Source organism: Schistocerca americana, chromosome 3 (assembly GCF_021461395.2).
Source record: "Schistocerca americana isolate TAMUIC-IGC-003095 chromosome 3, iqSchAmer2.1, whole genome shotgun sequence".
Taxonomy (NCBI): Eukaryota; Metazoa; Arthropoda; class Insecta; order Orthoptera; family Acrididae; genus Schistocerca; species Schistocerca americana.
The window spans coordinates 31,050,273-31,063,388 of record NC_060121.1 but is presented as its reverse complement, the minus strand read 5'-3'; positions in this window follow the sequence as shown (position 1 = coordinate 31,063,388).

The following is a 13,116-nucleotide window of genomic DNA, read 5'->3' as shown; positions in this document are numbered from 1 at the left end:
TCTATGTTTTGAACCGTTCCTGTGACACTAGTTATAGATTCCGATGCTTCACTTCAGGATTACTGTATCCCTTGGAACTTCTTATTGACGATGAAACATAGAAATTGCATCGGAATTAAATAGAAAAGGCACAATGCCGACTTAAGTACAAGAAGACTGTCGCTTCTTACTGACTATGTTATGAACCATTCCTAAGACACTAGTTATAGCTTCCGATGCTTCACTCCAGCTTTACTATATTACTTGGACCTTCTTATTGACGATGAAATTCAGAAATTGCATCGGAATTAAATAGAAAACTCACAGTGCCGACTTAAGTACAAGGAGACTGACTCTTCCTACTGACTATGCTTTGAACCATTCCTGTGACACTAGTTATAGATTCCGATGCCTCACTTCAGGTTTACTGTATCTCTCTGACCTTCTTATTGACAATGAAAGACAGAAATTGCATGCGAATTAAATACAAAATGCACAATGCCGACATAAGTACAAGAAGACTGACTCCTCTTACTGGCTATGTCTTGAACCATTCCTGTGACACTAGTTATAGACTCTGATGCTTCACTTCAGGTTTACGGTATCCCTTGGACCTTCTTATTGAAGATGAAACACAGAAATAGCATCGGAATTAAATACAAAAGGCACAATGCCGACTTAAGTACAAGAAGACTGACTCATCTTACTGCCTATGTTTTGAACCATTCCTGTGACACTAGTTACAGATTCCGGTGCTTCACTCCAGGTTTACCATATCCCTTGGACCTTCCTATTGACGATGAAACACAGCAATTTCATCGGAATTAAATAGAAAAGGCACAATGCCGACTTAAGTACAAGAAGACTGACTCTTCCTACTGTCTATGTTTTGAACCATTCCTTTGACACTAGTTACAGATTCCGATGCTTCACTTCAGTTTTGCTGTATCCCTCTGACCTTCTTATTGACGATGAAACACAGAAATTGCATCGGAATTAAATAACAAAGGCGCAATGCCGAATTAAGTACAAGAAGATTGACTCTTCTTCCTGTCTAAGTTTTGAACCATCCCTGTGACACTTGTTATAGATTCCGATGCTTCACTCCCGGTTTATTGTATCCCTTGGGCCTTCTTATAGACGATGAAAAACAGATATTGCATCGGAATTAAATATAATAGGCACAATGCAGACTTTAGTACAAGAAGACTGTCTCTTCTTACTGACTATGTTTTGAACCATTCCTGTGACACTTGTTATAGATTCCGGTGCTTCACTACAGGTTTACTGAATCCCCTGGACCTTCTTATTGACGATGAAACACAGAAATTGCATCGGAATTAAATACAAAAAGCACAATGCCGACTTAAGTACAAGAAGACTGACTCTTCTTACTGACTACGCTTTGAACCATTCCTGTGACACTAGTTATAGATTCTGATGCTTCACTTCAGGTTTACTGTATCCCTTGGAAATTCTTATTGACGATGAAACACAGAAATTTAATCGGAATTAAATACAAAAGGCACAATGCCGACTTAAGTACAAGAAGACTGACTCTTCTTACTGACTATGTTTTGAACCATTCCTGTGACACTAGTTATAGATTCCGATGTTTCACTTCTCATTTGCTGTATCCCTCTGACCTACTTATTGACAATGAAACACAGAAATTGCATCGGAATTAAATAACAAAGGCACAATGCCAAATTAAGTACAAGAAGACTGACGCTTCTTATTGTCTATGATTTGAACGATTCATGTGACACTAGTTATAGATTCCGATGCTTCACTCCAGGTTTACTGTATCCCTTGGACCTTCGTATTGAGGCTGAAACACAGAAATTGCATCGGAATGAAATACAAAAGGCACAATGGGGACTTAAGTACAAGATGACTGACTCTTCTTACTGACTATGTTTTGAACCATTCATGTGACACTAGTTATAGATTCCGGTGCATCACTTCAGGTTAACTGTCTCCCTTGGACCATCTTATTGACGTTGAAACACCGAAATTGCATCAGAATTAAATACAAAAGACGCAATGCCGACTTAAGTACAAGAAGACTGACTCTTTTTACTGACTATGTTTTGAAAAATTCCTGTGACACTAGTTATAGATTCTGATGCTTCACATCAGGTGTACTGTATCCTTTGGACCTTCTTATTGAAGATGAAACACAGAAATTGCATCGGAATTAAATACAAAAGGCACAATGCCGACTTAAGTACAAGAATACTGACTCGTCTTCCTGTCTATGTTTTGGACCATCCCTGTGACACTTGTTATACATTCCGATGCTTCACTCCAGGTTTATTGTATCCCTTGGGCCTTCTTACTGACGATAAAACACAGAAATTGCATCGGAAATAAATACAAAAGGCACAATGCCGACTTAAGTACAAGAAGACTGACTCATCTTACTGGCTATGTTTTGAACCATTCCTGTGACACTAGTTATAGTTTCCGATGCTTCACTTCAGAATTACTGTATCCCCCTGATGTTCTTATTGACGATGAAACACGGAACCTGCGTCGGAATTAAACACAAAAGACACAATGCCGAATTAAGTACAAGAAGACTGACTCTTCTTACTGTCTATGTTTTGAACCATTCCTGTGACACTAGTTATAGACTCTGATGCTTCACTTCAGGTTTACTGTATCCCTTGGACCTTCTTATTGAAGATGAAACCCAGAGATTGCATCGGAAATAAATACAAAAGGCACAATGCCGACTTAAGTACAAGAAGACTGACTCATCTTACTGGCTATGTTTTGAACCAATCCTGTGACACTAGTTACAGATCCGATGCTTCACTCCAGGTTTACTGTAACCCTTGGACCTTCTTATTGACGATGAAACACAGAAATTGCATCGGAATTATATACAAAAGGCACAATGCCGACTTAAGTACAAGAAGACTGACTCTTCTTACTGACTAGGCTTTGAACCATTCCTGTGACACTAGTTATAGATTCCGATGCTTCACTTCAGGTTTACTGTATCCCTTGGATCTTCTTATTGACGATGAAACACAGCAATTGCATCGGAATTAAATAGAAAAGGCACAATGCCGACTTAAGTACTAGAAGACTGACTCTTCTTACTGTCTATGTTTTAACCATTCCTGTGACACTTGTTATAGATTTCGGTGCTTGACTTCAGGTTTACTGTATCCCCTGGACCTTCTTATTGACGATGAAACACAGAAATTGCATCGGAATTAAATACAAAAAGCTTAATGCCGACTTAAGTACAAGAAGACCGACTCTTCTTACTGACTATGCTTTGAACCATTATTGTGACACTAGTTATTGATTCTGATGCTTCACTTCAGGTTTACTGTATCCCTGGGACCTTCTTATTGACGATGAAACACAGAAATTTAATCGGAATTACATACAAAAGGCACAATGCCGACTTAAGCAGAAGAAGATTGACTCTTCTTACTGACTATGTTTTGAACCATTCCTGTGACACTAGTTATAGAATCCGATGCTTCACTTCTGATTTGCTGTATCCCTCTGGCCTTCTTATTGACGATGAAACACAGAAATTGCATCGGAATTAAATAACAAAGGCACAATGCCGAATTAAGTACAAGAAGACTGACGCTTCTTACTGTCTATGTTTTGAACGATTCATGTGACAGTAGTTATAAATTCCGATGCTTCACCCCAGGTTTACTGTATCCCTTGGACCATCGTATTGAGGCTGAAACACAGAAATTGCATCGGAATGAAATACAAAAGGCACAATGGGGACTTAAGTACAAGATGACTGACTCTTCTTACTGACTATGTTTTGAACCATTCATGTGACACAAGTTATAGATTCCGGTGCTTCACTTCAGGTTAACTGTATCCCTTGGACCATCTTATTGACGTTGAAACACAGAAATTGCATCAGAATTAAATACAAAAGGCACAATGCCGAGTTAAGTACAAGACGACTGACTCTTTTTACTGACTATGTTTTGAACCATTCCTGTGACACTAGTTATAGATTCTGATGCTTCACTTCAGGTTTACTGTATCCCTTGGACCTTCTTATTGAAGATGAAACACAGAAATTGCATCAGAATTAAATACAAAAGGCACAATGCCGACATAAGTACAAGAATACTGACTCGTCTTCCTGTCTATGTTTTGAACCATCCCTGTGACACTTGTTATACATTCCGATGCTTCACTCCAGGTTTATTGTATCCCTTGGGCCTTCTCACTGACGATGAAACACAGAAATTGCATCGGAATTAAATACAAAAGGCACAATGCCGACTTTAGTACAAGAAGACTGTCTCTTCTTACTGACTATGTTTTGAACCATTCCTATGACACTAGTTACAGATTCCGATGCTTCACTTCAGAATTACTGTATCCCTCTGACGTTCTTATTGACGATGAAACACAGAATCTGCGACGGAATTAAACACAAAAGGCACAATGCGGAATTAAGTACAAGAAGACTGACTCTTCATACTGTCTATGTTTTGAACCATTCCTGTGACATTAGTCATAGATTCCGATGCTTCACTCTAGGTTACTGTATCCCTTGGACCTTCTTATTGACGATGAAACACAGAAATTGCATCGGAATTAAATAAAAATGGCACAATGTCGACTTAAGTACAAGAAGACTGACTCATCTTACTGTCTATGTTTTGAACCATTCCTGTGACACTAGTTACAGATTCCGATGCATCACTCCAGGTTTAATGTATCCCTTGGACCTTCTTATTGACGATGAAAGACAGAAATTGCAGTGGAACTAAATACAAAAGGCACAATGCCGACTTATGTACAAGAAGAGTGATTCTTCTTCTGTCTATGTTTTGAACCGTTCCTGTGACACTAGTTATAGATTTCGATGCTTCACTTCAGGATTACTGTATCCCTTGGAACTTCTTATTGACGATGAAACATAGAAATTGCATCGGAATTAAATACAAAAGGAACAATGCCGACTTAAGTACAAGAAGACTGACGCTTCTTACTGACTATGTTTTGAACCATTCCTAAGACACTAGTTATAGATTCCGATGCTTCACTCCAGGTTTACTATATTACTTGGACCTTCTTATTGGCGATGAAGTTCAGAAATTGCATCGGATTTAAATAGAAAAGGCACAGTGCCGACTTAAGTACAAGAAGAATGACTCTTCCTACTGACTAAGTTTTGAACCATTCCTGTGACACTAGTTATAGATTCCGATGCCTCACTTCAGGTTTACTGTATCTCTCTGACCTTCTTACTGACAATGAAACACAGAAATTGCATCGGAATTAAATACAAAATGCACAATGCCGACATATGTACAAGAAGACTGACTCTTCTTACTGGCTATGTCTTGAACCATTCCTGTGACACTAGTTCTAGATTCTGATGCTTCACTTCAGGTTTGCTGAATCCCTTGGACCTTCTTATTGAAGATGAAACACATAAATTGCATCGGAATTAAATACAAAAGGCACAATGCCGACTTAAGTACAAGAATACTGACTCGTCTTCCTGTCTATGTTTTGAACCATCCCTGTGACACTTGTTAGACATTCCGATGCTTCACTCCAGGTTTATTGTATCCCTTGGGCCTTCTTACTGACGATGAAACACAGAAATTGCATCGGAATTAAATACCAAAGGCACAATGCCGACTTCAGTACAAGAAGACTGTCTCTTCTTACTGACTATGTTTTGAACCATTCCTATGACACTAGTTATCGATTCCGATGCTTCATTTCAGAATTACTGTATCCCTCTGACGTTCTTATTGACGATGAAACACAGAACCTGCGTCGGAATTAAACACAAAAGGCACAATGCCGAATGAAGTACAAGAAAACTGACTCTTCTTACTGACTATGTTTTGAACCATTCCTGTGACACTAGTTATAGACTCTGATGCTTCACTTCAGGTTTACTGTATCCCTTGGACCTTCTTATTGAAGATGAAACACAGAAATTGCATCGGAATTAAATACAAAATACTCAATGCCGACTTAAGTACAAGAATACTGACTCGTCTTCCTGTCTATGTTTTGAACCATCCCTGTGACACTTGTTATACATTCCGATGCTTCACTCCAGGTTTATTGTATCCCTTGGGCCTTCTTACTGACGATGAAACACAGAAATTGCATCGGAATTAAATACAAAAGGCACAATGCCGACTTTAGTACAAGAAGACTGTCTCTTCTTACTGACTATGTTTTGAACCATTCCTATGACACTAGTTATAGATTCCGATGCTTCACTTCAGAATTACTGTATCCCTCTGACGTTCTTATTGACGATGAAACACAGAACCTGCGTCGGAATTAAACACAAAAGGCACAATGCCGAATTAAGTACAAGGAGACTGACTCTTCTTACTGTCTATGTTTTGAACCATTCCTGTGACACTAGTTATAGACTCTGATGCTTCACTTCAGGTTTACTGTATCCCTTGGACCTTCTTCTTGAAGATGAAACACAGAAATTGCATCGGAATTAAATACAAAAGGCACAATGCCGACTTAAGTACAAGAAGACTGACTCATCTTACTGGCTATGTTTTGAACCATTCCTGTGACACTAGTTACAGATTCCGATGCTTCACTCCAGGTTTACTATATCCCTTGGACCTTCTTGTTGACGATGAGACACAGAAATTGCATCAGAATTATATACAAAAGGCACAATGCCGACTTAAGTACAAGAAGACTGACTCTTCTTACTGACTAGGCTTTGAACCATTCCTGTGACACTAGTTATAGATTCCGATGCTTCACTTCTGGTTTACTGTATTCCTTGGATCTTCTTATTGACAACGAAACACAGCAATTGCATCGGAATTAAATGGAAAAGGAACAATGCCGACTTAAGTACAAGAAGACTGACTCTTCCTACTGTATATCTTTCGAACCATTCCTGTGACACTAGTTATAGATTCCGATGCTTCACTTCAGGTTTACTGCATCCCTCTGCCCTTCTTATTGACGATGAAACACAGAAATTGCATCGGAATTAAATAACAAAGGCACAATGCCGAATTAAGTACAAGAAGACTGACGCTTCTTACTGTCTATGTTTTGAACGATTCATGTAACACTAGTTATAGATTCCGATGCTTCACTCCAGGTTTACTGTATCCCTTGGACCATCTTATTGACGTTGAAACACAGAAATTGCATCAGAATTAAATACAAAAGGCACAATGCCGACTTAAGTACAAGAAGACTGACTCTTTTTACTGACTATGTTTTGAACCATTCCTGTGACACTAATTATAGATTCTGATGCTTCACTTCTGGTTTACTGTATCCCTTGGACCTTCTTATTGAAGATGAAACACAGAAATTGCATCGGAATTAAATACAAAAGGCACAATGCCGACTTAAGTACAAGAATACTGACTCGTCTTCCTGTCTATGTTTTGAACCATCCCTGTGACACTTGTTATACATTCCGATGCTTCACTCCAGGTTTATTGTATCCCTTGGGCCTTCTTACTGACGATGAAACACAGAAATTGCATCGGAATTAAATACAAAAGGCACAATGCCGACTTTAGTACAAGAAGACTGTCTCTTCTTACTGACTATGTTTTGAACCATTCCTATGACACTAGTTACAGATTCCGATGCTTCACTTCAGAATTACTGTATCCCTCTGACGTTCTTATTGACGATGAAACACAGAATCTGCGTCGGAATTAAACACAAAAGGCACAATGCCGAATTAAGTACAAGAAGACTGACTCTTCTTACTGTCTATGTTTTGAACCATTCCTGTGACACTAGTAATAGATTCCGATGCTTCACTCTAGGTTACTGTATTCTTGGACCCTCTTATTGACGATGAAACACAGAAATTGCATCGGAATTAAATAAAAATGGCACAATGCCGACTTATGTACAAGAAGACTGACTCATCTTACTGTCTATGTTTTGAACCATTCCTGTGACACTAGTTACAGATTCCGATGCATCACTCCTGGTTTAATGTATCCCTTGGACCTTCTTATTGACGATGAAAGACAGAAATTGCAGTGGAATTAAATACAAAACGCACAATGCCGACTTATGTACAAGAAGAGTGTTTCTTCTTCTGTCTATGTTTTGAACCGTTCCTGTGACACTAGTTATACATTTCGATGCTTCACTTCAGGATTACTGTATCCCTTGGAACTTCTTATTGACGATGAAACATACAAATTGCATCGGAATTAAATACAAAAGGCACAATGCCGACTTAAGTACAAGAAGACTGACTCTTCTTACTGACTATGTTTTGAACCATTCCTAAGACACTAGTGATAGATTCCGATGCTTCACTCCAGGTTTACTATATTACTTGGACCTTCTTATTGACGATGAAATTCAGAAATTGCATCGGAATTAAATAGAAAAGGCACAGTGCCGACTTAAGTACAAGAAGACTGACTCTTCCTACTGTCTATGTTTTGAACCATTCCTGTGACACTAGTTATAGATTCCGATGCTTCACTTCAGGTTTACTGTATTTCTCTGACCTTCTTATTGACAATGAAACACAGAAATTGCATCGGAATTAAATACAAAATGCACAATGCCGACTTAAGTATAAGAAGACTGACTCTTCTTACTGGCTATGTCTTGAACCATTCCTGTGACACTAGTTATAGACTCTGATGCTTCACGTCAGGTTTACTGTATCCCTTGGACCTTCTTATTGAAGATGAAACACAGAAATTGCATCGGAATTAAATACAAAAGGCACAATGCCGACTTAAGTACAAGAAGACTGACTCATCTTACTGTCTATGTTTTGAACCATTCCTGTGACACTAGTTACTGATTCCGATGTTTCACTCCAGGTTTACTATATCCCTTGGACCTTCCTAATGACGATGAAACACAGCAAATTCATCGGAATTAAATAGAAAAGCCACAATGTCGACTTAAGTACAAGAAGACTGACTCATCCTACTGTCTAGGTTTTGAACCATTCCTGTGACACTATTTATATATTCCGATGCTTCAATTCAGGTTTACTGTATCCCTCTGCCCTTCTTATTGACGATGAAACACAGAAATTGCAGTGGAATTAAATTCAAAAGGCACAATGACGACTTAAGTACAACAAAACTGACTCTTCTTCCTGTCTATGTTTTGAACCTACCCTGTGACACTTGTTATACATTCCGATGCTTCACTCCAGGTTTATTGTAATCCTTGGGCCTTCTTATAGACGATGAAACACAGATATTGCATAGGAATTAAATACAATAGGCACAATGCAGACTTTAATACAAGAAGACTGTCTCTTCTTATTGACTATGTTTTGAACCATTCCTGTGACACTAGTTATAGATTCTGATGCTTCACTTCAGGTTTACTGTATCCCTTGGACCTTCTTATTGAAGATGAAACACAGAAATTGCATCGGAATTAAATACAAAAGGCAGAATGCCGACATAAGTACAAGAATACTGACTCTTCTTCCTGTCTATGTTTTGAACCATCCCTGTGACACTTGGTTTAGATTCCGATGCTTCACTCCAGGTTTATTGTATCCCTTGGGACTTCTTATTGACGATGAAACACAGATATTGCATCGGAATTAAATACAGTAAACACAATGCCGACTTTAGTACGAGAAGACTGTCTCTTCTTACTGACTATGTTTTGAACCATTCCTATGACACTAGTTACAGATTCCGAAGCTTCACTTCAGAATTACTGTGTCCCTCTGACGTTCTTATTGACGATGAAACACAGAATCTGCGTGGGAATTAAACACAAAAGGCACAATGCCGACTTAAGTACAATAAAACTGACTCTTCCTACTGTCTATGCTTTGAACCATTCCTGTGACACTAGTAATAGATTCCGATGCTTCACTCTAGGTTACTGTATCCCTTAGACCTTCTTATTGACGAAGATACACAGAAATTGCATCGGAATTAAATAAAAAAGGCACAATGCAGACTTAAGTTCAAGGAGACTGACTCATCTTACTGTCTATGTTTTGAACCAGTCCTGTGACACTAGTTACAGATTCCGATGCATCACTCCAGGTTTAATGTATCCCTTGGACCTTCTTATTGACGATGAAACACAGAAATTGCATCGGAATTCTATACAAAAGGCACAATGCCGACTTAAGTACAAGAAGACGGACTCTTCTTACTGACTATGCCTTGAACCATTCCTGTGACACTAGTTATAGATTCGGATGCTTCACTCCAGGTTTACTGTAACCCTTGGACCTTCTTATTGACGATGAAACACAGCAATTGGATCGGAATTAAAGAGAAAAGGCACAATGCCGACTTACGTACAAGAAGACTGACTCTTCCTACTGTGTATGTTTCGAACCATTCCTGTGACACTAGTTATAGATTCCGATGCTTCACTTCAGGTTTACTGCATCCCTCTGCCCTTCTTATTGACGATGAAACACAGAAATTGCAGTGGAATTAAATACAAAAGGCACAATGCCGACTTAAGTACAAGAAGACTGATTCTTCTTCTGTCGATGTTTTGAACCATTCCTGTGACACTAGTTGTAGATTTCGATTCTTCACTACAGGTTCACTGTATCCCTTGGAACTTCTTATTGACGATGAAACACAGAAATTGCATCGGAATTAGATACAAAAGGCACAATGCTGACTTAAGTACAAGAAGACTGACTCTTCTTACTGTCTATGTATTGAACCATTCCTGTGACACTTGTTATAGATTTCGGTGCTTCACTTCAGGTTTACTGTATCCCCTGGACCTTCTTATTGACGATGAAACACAGAAATTGCATCGGAATTAAATACAAAAAGCACAATGCCGACTTAAGTACAAGAAGACCGACTCTTCTTACTGACTATGCTTTGAACCATTATTGTGACACTAGCTATAGATTCTGATGCTTCACTTCAGGTTTACTGTATCCCTGGGACCTTCTTATTGACGATGAAACACAGAAATTTAATCGGAATTAAATACAAAAGGCACAATGCCGACTTAAGCACAAGTAGACTGACTCTTCTTACTGACTATGTTTTGAACCATTCCTGTGACACTAGTTATAGATTCCGATGCTTCACTTCTGTTTTGCTGTATCCCTCTGACCTTCTTATTGACGATGAAACACAGAAATTGCATCGGAATTAAATAACAAAGGCACAATGCCGAATTAAGTACAAGAAGACTGACGCTTCTTACTGTCTATGTTTTGGACGATTCATGTAACACTAGTTATAGATTCCGATGCTTCACTCCAGGTTTACTGTATCCCTTGGACCATCGTATTGAGGCTGAAACACAGAAATTGCATCGGAATGAAATACAAAAGGCACAATGGGGACTTAAGTACAAGATGACTGACTCTTCTTACTTACTATGTTTTGAACCATTCTTGTGACACTAGTTATAGATTCCGGTGCTTCACTTCAGCTTAACTGTATCCCTTGGACCATCTTATTGACGTTGAAACACAGAAATTGCATCAGAATTAAATACAAAAGGCACAATGCCGACTTAAGTACAAGAAGACTGACTCTTTTTACTGACTATGTTTTGAACCATTCCTGTGACACTAGTTATAGATTCTGATGCTTCACTTCTGGTTTACTGCATCCCTTGGACCTTCTTATTGAAGATGAAACACAGAAATTGCATCGGAATTAAATACAAAAGGCACAATGCCGACTTAAGTACAAGAATACTGACACGTCTTCCTGTCTATGTTTTGAACCATCCCTGTGACACTTGTTATACATTCCGATGCTTCACCCCAGGTTTATTGTATCCCTTGGGCCTTCTTACTGACGATGAAACACAGAAATTGCATCGGAATTAAATACAAAAGGCACAATGCCGACTTTAGTACAAGAAGACTGTCTCTTCTTACTGACTATGTTATGAACCATTCCTATGACACTAGTTACAGATTCCGATGCTTCACTTCAGAATTACTGTATCCCTCTGACGTTCTTATTGACGATGAAACACAGAATCTGCGTCGGAATTAAACACAAAAGGCACGATGCCGAATTAAGTACAAGAAGACTGACTCTTCTTACTGTCTATGTTTTGAACCATTCCTGTGACACTAGTAATAAATTCCGATGCTTCACTCTAGGTTACTGTATCCCTTGGACCCTCTTATTGACGATGAAACACAGAAATTGCATCGGAATTAAATAAAAATGGCACAATGCCGACTTATGTACAAGAAGACTGACTCATCTTACTGTCTATGTTTTGAGCCATTCCTGTGACACTAGTTACAGATTCCGATGCATCACTCCAGGTTTAATGTATCCCTTGGACCTTCTTATTGACGATGAAAGACAGAAATTGCAGTGGAATTATATACAAAACGCACAATGCCGACTTATGTACAAGAAGAGTGATTCTTCTTCTGTCTATGTTTTGAACCGTTCCTGTGACACTAGTTATACATTTCGATGCTTCACTTCAGGATTACTGTATCCCTTGGAACTTCTTATTGACGATGAAACATGGAAATTGCATCGGAATTAAATACAAAAGGCACAATGCCGACTTAAGTACAAGAAGACTGACTCTTCTTACTGACTATGTTTTGAACCATTCCTAAGACACTAGTTATAGATTCCGATGCTTCACTTCAGGTTTACTGTATCTCTCTGACGTTCTTATTGACAATGAAACACAGAAATTGCATCGGAATTAAATACAAAATGCACAATGCCGACTTAAGTACAAGAAGACTGACTCTTCTTACTGGCTATGTCTTGAACCATTCCTGTGACACTAGTTGTAGATTCGGATGCTTCACTCCAGGTTTACTGTAACCCTTGGACCTTCTTATTGACGATGAAACACAGCAATTGGATCGGAATTAAAGAGAAAAGGCACAATGCCGACTTACGTACAAGAAGACTGACTCTTCCTACTGTCTATGTTTTGAACCATTAATGTGACACTAGTAACAGATTCTGATGCTTCACTCTAGGTTACTGTATCCCTTGGACCATGTTATTGACGATGAAACACAGAGATTGCATCGGAATTAAATAAAAAAGCCACAAAGCCGACATAAGTACAAGAAGACTGACTCATCTTACTATGTTTTGAACCATTCCTGTGACACTAGTTACAGATTCCGATGCTTCACTCCAGGTT